Genomic DNA, 9,209 nt, shown 5'->3' with positions numbered 1-9,209 from the left:
GGACCAAGGAGCCAGGAAGCGCCGCCGCCCGACGTCCCGCCCCCGGCCCGGCCCAGAGCTTCGGCTCCGGGGCGGGTGGGGCGGCCTGGCCGGGCGGGGGGCTTCCGGCCCGGGGCCCGCCGCCGACGCGCGGAGGGGCGGCCGCCTGGAGGCCGGGCCGTGCCTCTCCTCCTCAGAACCCGGGGTCCTCGGGCAGGTGACCTTGGGCAAGCCAGCGGCCCCCTCTGTGCCTCAGTTCCCTCATCAGTACCTAGTGCCAGTAACCTCGGAGCGGGTGCCGCGTGAGCCTGGCAGGTTGGAAGCACCCGGTACGCGGTGACCCACTGCCGTCGTCGCCATCCTGAGTTTGGACTCCGATGTCCCCGGCCCCCCTGTTTCTTCGAATAGCTGCCTTGTCCTGACCTGACCTTTCGGACGGGAGCGATGGAACCTTGGGACCCTTAGGTTGGTGTCAGGGTGACCTTCCTCATGTCTCCCTCTTCTTGGTGTGACAAGATGCAAAACGGGCACATGCCCTCACTGGTGTGGCTCCGCGGGGTGGGCTTTGTGCCTACAACGGAGGGGTCAAGGGGTCGCTGGCTGGATTCCCCTCCAGGACACGTGCCTGGGTTACAGGCCAGGCCCCCAAGGTGGGGGGGTGTGAGGAGCCTCCCATCCATTTTTCTCTCACACATTGATATTTTTTATCCCTCTCTCCCTCCCTCCAACTTCTCTTTTCAAATAAATAAATAAAATCTTTTAAAAAATACAGCCAAGAGCACAGGCCAGGAAAGACTCTAGGGAGCTTCCGGGTGGGGCAGGGGCGGGGTCCGGGTGTCAGCTAGAAAGCAGGGAGGCAGGAGAGGCGAAGGGTGCAGGGCCAGGGGCGGGAGGAGTCCTCCCAGTGCTGTGTGTCCTCAGCAGTTCAGTCACCCTCTCTGGTCTCTGCCTCTGCAGGAGCGGACCATCCAAGCCAAGGAGCCTACCCACCACCACCCTCTTCCCTTCTCCCACTTGGGACCTTAATCGCTCCCTAAGTTACTGGCCTTCCACGCCCTCTACTCACGCCCCTTCATGGCCCCTCATCCTGATGCCCTAAGGCATGGCAGTCTTTAGGAACTCAGAACATAGTCCCAGGGCCAGCTCATCTGCTTCACCCTCTGGGAACAGGGGATCTCAGCCCCCGGCCAGGCCTGCTGGATCGGAATCTTGGGTTAAACAAGCCCCCTGGGTGATCCGTGCACACTCGAGAGCTTGAGAGGCCCTCATCCGAACACCACCACCAGGGAGGTACGGTTATTGTTTCCACTTCACACTGGGGAAACTGAGGCTTGGAGAGAGTAAGTAGTTTGCTTAAGGTCACAGACACCGAACCTTGGAGCCTGGGTTCCAGCCCACACTCTGGCTTCAGGATTCATGCATCTGGCTTGTCACGTTACACGGCGTGGTGTCATGGCAGGTGTGAGGACTAAGGAGCGATTAACTAAGGACTAACTGCGGAGCTCCCTGTCATGAGAAGTGGGGGGGTCCCATTTGTCGGGGATGCTGCGGTGGGGACCCCTGCCCTGTCACAGAGGCTGGGTGACAACAGCAATCGACTGGTGAGTATCTGCTGGGTGCCAGCATGGGTCAGACGAGTTAGGAAGGTTCCCTCCACTTGGCCCCCACGGGCGCCCTCTGAGTGCCCTTTGGGTCCTCACTTTGCAGGTGGTGGCTGCTGAGGCTTGGGGAAGTGAGGCAGTCGGTCGGTCCAAGTGCCTCTGGTAGGAGGGGCCACGCAACCATCCTGGGGCTGTGGCAGGTTCTGAATGGGCTGCTCCGTTCACTGCTCCCCCCACCACTCTGCCCAGATGCCCCGCCTTCAGCTAGTTCCTGGAGAAGGTGGTGGCTATTTAAAACCTCAGGTGTGGCTACACTTCTCCCTGCCCAACCAGCCGGCATCTTCTCAGCGCCCACCTCCTGCCCGAGCCAGGGAAAAGCATGTGCATTTGCCATTTGGTGAAACATCTGCCCTCCTGAGAAGCAACTCCAAGTGCCAGCGAAGGCAGGAACAAGGCTAGAAACTTCCTCTTCGCTTTGTTTCTCCAGGGGGCCACAAGGGAACCGGCCAGGGTGAGGGGAGGTCTGCAGAGTGACCGCTACAAGGGCGAAGGGGAAAGAACTCAGGATAAGTGGCCCCAGGGCCAAGATCTCGTGGCCACTGCGGCCTGGAGCGTGGACTCAGCTTTCCCATCTGTTAATGGGGATAATGAAGTCTTAAAGAAGTATTGCTGAGTGGTTACTTGGCCTCTTTGTATCTAGTCTTCCCTATCAAATCCATACTCCCTGTATCTCAAGACAGGGAACTCACGGCCCTTTCCAGATGAGGCTCCAAATCGAGGCTCAAACTTGTCTCTTGCCCCCCCCAGGTCACGTATACCTCGTTTCCCCAAAGTTCTACCACTCTCTCCTTAATAATCAGACCGCCTTTTTCATACCTAGCCCATCTTCAAAGTGGAGCACTTTCCTTTTTAAAAAAAAATTATTTATTTATTTTTTCGAGAGTGGGGACTGGAAGGGAGAGAGAAATATCAATGTGTGATTGCCTCTTGTGTGCCCCCTAGCTGGGACTTGGCTTGCAACCCTGGCATGTGCCCCGACTGGGAATTGAANACGGCCCTTTCCAGATGAGGCTCCAAATCGAGGCTCAAACTTGTCTCTTGCCCCCCCCCCCAGGTCACGTATACCTCGTTTCCCCAAAGTTCTACCACTCTCTCCTTAATAATCAGACCGCCTTCATCGCCTTTTTCATACCTAGCCCATCTTCAAAGTGGAGCACTTTCCTTTTTTAAAAAAAATTATTTATTTATTTTTTCGAGAGTGGGGACTGGAAGGGAGAGAGAAATATCAATGTGTGATTGCCTCTTGTGTGCCCCCTAGCTGGGACTTGGCTTGCAACCCTGGCATGTGCCCCGACTGGGAATTGAACCAGCCACCCTTTGGTGTGTAGGCCAGCACTCAGTCCACTGAGCCACACCAGCCAGGGAAGGGTGGAACAGGTTTCAACCATCCCCCCTCTGCTCTCCCATAGAGAATAGGTAAAATCCTCCTCATTTAACACTCTTGGCCCTGGCCCATGCTGGCACATCGGCCACCGGCACCATCAGGTTCTAACCTTCTCTCCTTTTGGACCACACACCATCAGATTCTCTTTGTCCCTGATGCCAGGCGGTTCCAGAGAAGTCCCGAACCCCTTCGCGCCTCACGTTCTCGACACTTAAAATATGTCTGCTGTAACAACACAATCGAGGAGAAGCCAGAAGGGAAATTTCCTTCAGCTCAAAGGGCAAGGGTTCTTTTTCTTTTTTCATTAACAAAGCAAAACGTATGTTCAAAGTCAGATTTATGAAGGAACGCATGGGGGACTTGTTCAACTCTTTTTTAAAAAATATATGTAGCTCTGGCCATGTGGTTCAGTTGGTTGAAGCACCAAAAGGCTGAGGTTTCTATCCCTGGTCTGGGCACATTCTGAGGTTGAGGGCTCCGCCTCCAGTTGGGGTGAGTACAGGAGGCAATAGATTGATCTCTCTCTCATTCTCTCTCTTTCTCCCTCCCTTCCTCTCTCTCTAAAGTCAATAAACATCCCCGGGGAGGATTTTTAAAAAGTGTGCATAACCTTCTTCTTCGTTGTTGTAGCCTTTTGGCATCTTCCACCACTGGGTTCGAATACCCTGCCAGGTGCTTCCCATTGTGCGGAAGGAAAGCGTGCAAATCCCCATGCGGAGGACACTCACCACTTAATCTGTGCCTCTGCCCCGCAGCGCCCTGGAGAAAAGGGGAAGCCGTGGGGCCGGGCGTCCTGGGACCTCCCTCGTGTCCCTAGGGTCGCTCCTGGCCTCTGCGAGTGGACGCTCCCCGCGGAGGGAATGGACTCTTCCGGGGCAGCCGGAGGTCTGCGGGAGAGCCGCGGACGAGTCCATTCCCTAACTGAATGCGGTGGGCTGAGGTCAGCCTTTCTCCGGCGGTCCCGCCCCAGGTGGTAGCGAAGCCCTCCTCCTCTCCTCCAATATCTTTTGAGTGACAGGTGACAGGGCCACTGCGGGTCCCATTTTTGCAAAGCGGGGAAACCAACGTTCCAAAACCTCTCCGCTGTCAGTTCCAAATATTTCCTGAAAACCAGCTGTGAGCGGAACGCCTTGCAGGTTGAACTCAGAGGCAGCCGCGGGGAGCCCTTGGGCGCACTGTGGGAGGTGGGCGCTTCATCGTGTATCGGACTAGCACAGAGGAAGGAGTCTTACCCTGGGCTGGGGGGAGTCTCGAGGGAGGATTTCAGTTAGGAAAACTCCAGAGGATGCTCTGGTGGGTTTTGAAGGATGAGTAAGAGCTCGTTTGCCTCAAGGACAAAACGTAGGGGAAGAGTCCCAAGCAGAAGGAATTACACGCACAATGGGCGCAGAAATATCATACAACCCGCTCTCCCAGTGCGTTTTATTTGTTGTATCCCTCTTTAAAAGAGGCCAATGACCAGGGGAAAGCGGGGCGGGGCGGGGGTGGTTTGTGATCAACGTCAAGGTTAGAAAGACCTTCGTTGGAGTCTCAGGCTCCATCATTTAGGCAATTTAGTCAAATCTCCCCAAGTCATAATGTCCTCATCGGTAACCCGGGTACAAACCAAGTAGTACTGACTGCGTAGGGCAGTAGGTTAGCTCAGTGTCGAAAGCGCTTTGCAAAGAGTAAACCATGAGACAAACGACAGCCCTTGCTCCTCTTTACAGGACGTGGGGCCCATGGACGGCCGGGAAAAGTAACGGAAATTTTGTGTTCTTGGAAGGCGATCACTTCCCTTGTCTATTTATTCCCGTAGAAGTACAAAAAAGAAGATGAAGAAGAAGGAGAAGGAGGAGAAAGAAGATGAAGAAGACAATTATAAATAACCTCTCGGCTGGAGGAAGCCTTCCGGGGCGCTGGAAGTTGTCTGCACCTTGATCTGAGTGTTGATTACACGATGCATATATAAATCACCCATCTGTACTCTTCAGATGTATGTATTAGGTTACACCATAAATAAAAAGGAAAACATAACAAGCCTAGCCACCACGCGGTCCCCACCTCTAGCCGCTGGCGACAGGTGTCTCTGAGATTCGGAAAGCCACTCTCCGCGTGCGGCGCGGGCCCAGCGCCCGCCGCCTGGAGTCGTGAGTGGAGCGCCCAGGCCCGGGCGAAGTTCCCAAGGCAACCGCATGCCGCTCTCCCAGCTCCCGAGAGGCGAGGTGCTAGCGAAGACCCGGAACCCGGATTTTTAAACCGGAGCCAAGGAGCGCGGCTGGAGAGAGACGGTGGCTGACCCAGCGCGGAGGGAAGCGACTGAGCTCCCTTCGTCCTTGCGCGCGCATTCCGAGGGCATTCATCAGGCACCACTCCCCAGCCCCGGCTGCGGCCACAAACTACTGCTTGAACACACCCCCGGGATTCACTCTTCAGCTTTCCAGGTGGGGAGATGGAAGGCTTGGCTTGACTTCCTATCAGGGGCAGAGCCAAGCAAGCACCCCGATGGCCTGCTCTCACAGCGCAGCTAAGTGGAAGGCACGTAGGGCTGGGTGCTGGCGCCTCTTTGGGTTCTGGTTCCAGCTCTGCTAGCAACTTGCTGTGTGGTCTTCAAAATTTCGTCTGGGTCTCAGAGGTGGGAACACCACCACTCAGAGTAGCTTTTACCAAGTATGTGAAATAATGTGTAAAAGTGGCTTACAAACTGTGAAGTGCTTTGCACGTGTGGAGGACCATCACAGTGGCCACCCTGTTGCCTTCTTGCCTTCATCTGCATCCCAGCCCCAACCGCAGCCTCACTGCCAACAGGCTGCACAGAAACCGGGGGGCTCAGAACTCTCTCTCCATGCCCAGAGGTGACCAGACTGCAGGTGAGAATTCCCTTCCCCTTGCTCCAGTTCCCAGGGGACGGGTCCAGGACAGGGCTCCCGGGCACCAGGGATCCTTTGACCCCCCAGACCATCCAAATACAGGGCTTCACATAGATATCACCCTCCACCCGCCTCCTCTGCACCTCTTCCTAATCTCTGCCGTGTGTCTGGGCCACAGAGGTTCCTCACCAAGTGAGGAAGCCTGGAGGCCCTAGGACATGGCCCCTGGACAGAGACCATGGGTAACACCACTGAATCCCCTTTGAATGCCCCAAGCTGGGCATGTTTGGACAGGTGTGTGTTCATGTGCTGTGAGGTTGTGTACACATTGCTGTGTGTGTGTACATGTGTATATATGCTGGCGTGTATGTATTTAGGACACATATTTGTGTATGTGCATGTGTGTGTTTGTGGCTGTGGCATGTGCTTGCAGGTATGTGTTGTGTGCGTGTGGCATTTGTGTTCACCCATGCATCTATTGTGTCTTTGAGGGTGTATGTGCACATCTAGGTGGGCAATTATGGGTCCACAATTGTGGTGTGCCCGGAGGGCGTGTGAGACTGTGAGGTCCGTGATTGTGCGTGTGTAGGCCCCTGCTGCGGGTCTTGGGTGTGGAGCTTTCTTCCTTCCCACCTCCCTCCAGTCGGGTGACCTTCCGCCAGCCGAAGACTATGGCTGAGACCACAAGCACGCTCAGGCTTGCTCCTGCCCCCTCTGCAGACCTGTGGCTGCCCAGGTCTTTGGCTTGCCCGGGTTTTTGACGGCTGCAGGCACCGGGGGCAGGGGTGGGTGGGTGAATCTGGGGCCAGGGCGTGTGTGCCACCCTCCTCCCCTCCCCACAGCAGGAGCAGCAGCGGGAAAGGTTGGCGGAGGGGGGCTATTTTGGGAGCGTCTCCTTAGCAACAGCTGCCACAGGCCGTCTGTGGCAGTTTTTCTATAGGTGCTAAAATATTCCACCCTGGTGACTACTGAGTACTGGGGGGTGGGCGAGGGTGGGAGCAGAGGGTGGGAGAGACCCCTGCAGTCCTCTGTCTCCAGGGTACAGCCTGCTAGGATGGGTCCTGGCCCTCTGGATCCCCCAATTCCCTTTCCCTACTTCTAGTCCTCACTGCTCAAGGCTGTAGAGTTCTGAGATAGGCCAGCTGTGTCCTGGTCTGATTTCTCATCTAAGCAGCTGCTGCCTCAGTGTGTCCCATCTGTAGGACTGGCTGGCTGGACTTCAAGGAGCTCCCTAGGCCAAAACCTCTAAACTCTGTGACTCTGCCATTTCGAAGTGGCCCTTGCCCAGATGTCCCACCTTCCTGGCCAGGTGCTTCTCCTATCCAGTCCTCCAGGCCCTCGGCACAAGCCCTCAGGGCCCCCGAGGGACTGGACAGGCCTGACCTGCCTCTCGGAGTGAGCCCATTAGTGAGTGCCCTGCAGGCCTGCAGTGACCTTTCCCCAGAAGCTAGCAGCTGATTCAAACCTTGGGTCAGACAGGTGCTTACTTGCTGAGTGACCCTGGGCAAGGCCCTTCCTCTCGCCAGGGCTCAGTTCAGCTTCCTCCCCTGTGACCCAGGTGGGCAGGTGGGTGGAAGGGCTAGTCACCGTCTCTACCTCCTAGCGGTGCTGTGAGGAGCGGATGCGAGTGGAGAATGAGTGGGATGCTCTGGCTGAACAGAGGTTTCACTGTCATCACTGTCCATCAAACTTCAGAGCAGGCCTCACCCTTCCAGATCGATATCCTTGGCCACCCAGGCCACACCACCCATAATGATACAGCCTGTGCCTCAGTTTCCCATCGGCAGCAGGGCCCGTGTCTCAGAATTCTGGTAAGGCTTAAAGAAGATGGCACCCGTGAAAGCCTAGAGTAGCGCTGAGCATGCAGCCTGTGCTCAGGGGGTGCTCGTCCCACCCCCCCGCTCCATCCAGGGGTTGCTTCTGTGTTCAATGATGCTCTGAGACCCAGAGAGGACGAGCAAGTTGCCCAGGGCTACCCAGGTTCTGATGCCCAAGCCTCCCACCCCCCGGTCATAGCCTCTGCACGCCTGTCTCCCATCCCTCCCCCCAGCTCCCCACCCCTGCCTACTGGAAGCTACTCAGACATGGGATGAACAAGGGCAAATTCCTCTTTAGACTTCAATCACCCTCAGGATAGCCCCTTAAAGTGGGTATGATCCTCTCCACTTTACATGTGAGCACACCAAGGCCCCGAGAGGAGAGGTGAGCTGTCCACAGTCACGTAAATGTTGGATGGTGGACAAGGGACCCTTTTGCCTTGAGTCCACGACATTCTCCCTGCCTAGAGCTGCCCTTCATGCATCTCCCTAGTGCCTCCCCATCCTCCCTCAGCCTCCACAGGACCCTCCTTATAGGAGGGCACCAGGCTGCAGCACCAGGCCAAGCAAGGTGACCGCCCCCAGATGTTTCTTCTCAGCCCCTGCGACATCACAGCCACAAGGCCTCCCCTTCCTTCTCCACCCCCTCCTTAAACTGGTGCCCAGTGCCTTTGCGTCAGGTCTGGTCCCACAGGAACACACACTCTGGGGCTACAGACACCCTGCCTCCATCTCCCCCGCCTGCCCCTCCTGCCCCACACTCTCGGGCCACTACCAGGCAAGGCCTCTGGCCAGGTAGAGAGACCACAGGTTATCTGCCTCCCCCGTGCACGCGCCCTCCTCTGCTCAACCTGTAGGAAGGTGTGTCAGGCAGCGGGCACACATCTGCCACCGTGCTGGCATTCAGAGGGCTTGTGTTCCCCCATCCATTCGCACACCAAGATTCCTGCCAGGGACCTTCAGTCCTGGCTGCCCGCCTGCGAGGGCACAGCGGGTAGTGAGGGAGACGGGCGTGGGGTGGGACATGTGCTGTGGGGGTCTGCCCAGGGGTGCAGGGAGGACTGAGAAGGGATGGCCGCTTTTACGGAGCATCTGCTATGAGCTGCACATCCCCGTGCACCTGCCTCACTTGATCTGCCCCTGCGAGGGGAGGGACTGTCAGGGCCCCCATTTTACAGACGGGTTAAATAAAATGCTTGCCCAAGATCATGCAGTTCCTAAGTGCTTTGGAGCCCAGGTGGGCCTGACTCCCAAGCTCGCTTAGTAAGAACCATACTTGTGCCCCGTGCTGGATGAATGAATGAGTGGGTGAGGACAACTTCTGCAGCAACGTCAGGAGACCTTCCCAAGGGGGCAGCATGGAGGCTGGACTTGGAGAACAGCAGGAACTCTCTGGGCAGAGTGGAAGGAAGAGCGTGTCAGGCAGGGAGAACAGCACGTGCAAAGGCAGAGGGGTGTGGAAGCATCTGGTGTGTTCTGGAATCTGTGGGAATCAGGGTGTACGTGTAGGTGTACGGGG

This window comes from Sturnira hondurensis, unplaced genomic scaffold (assembly GCF_014824575.4).
Source record: "Sturnira hondurensis isolate 20B ecotype Veracruz unplaced genomic scaffold, ASM1482457v3 Scaffold0017436, whole genome shotgun sequence".
Taxonomy (NCBI): domain Eukaryota; kingdom Metazoa; phylum Chordata; class Mammalia; order Chiroptera; family Phyllostomidae; genus Sturnira; species Sturnira hondurensis.
Note: the sequence above shows the minus strand (reverse complement) of the source record.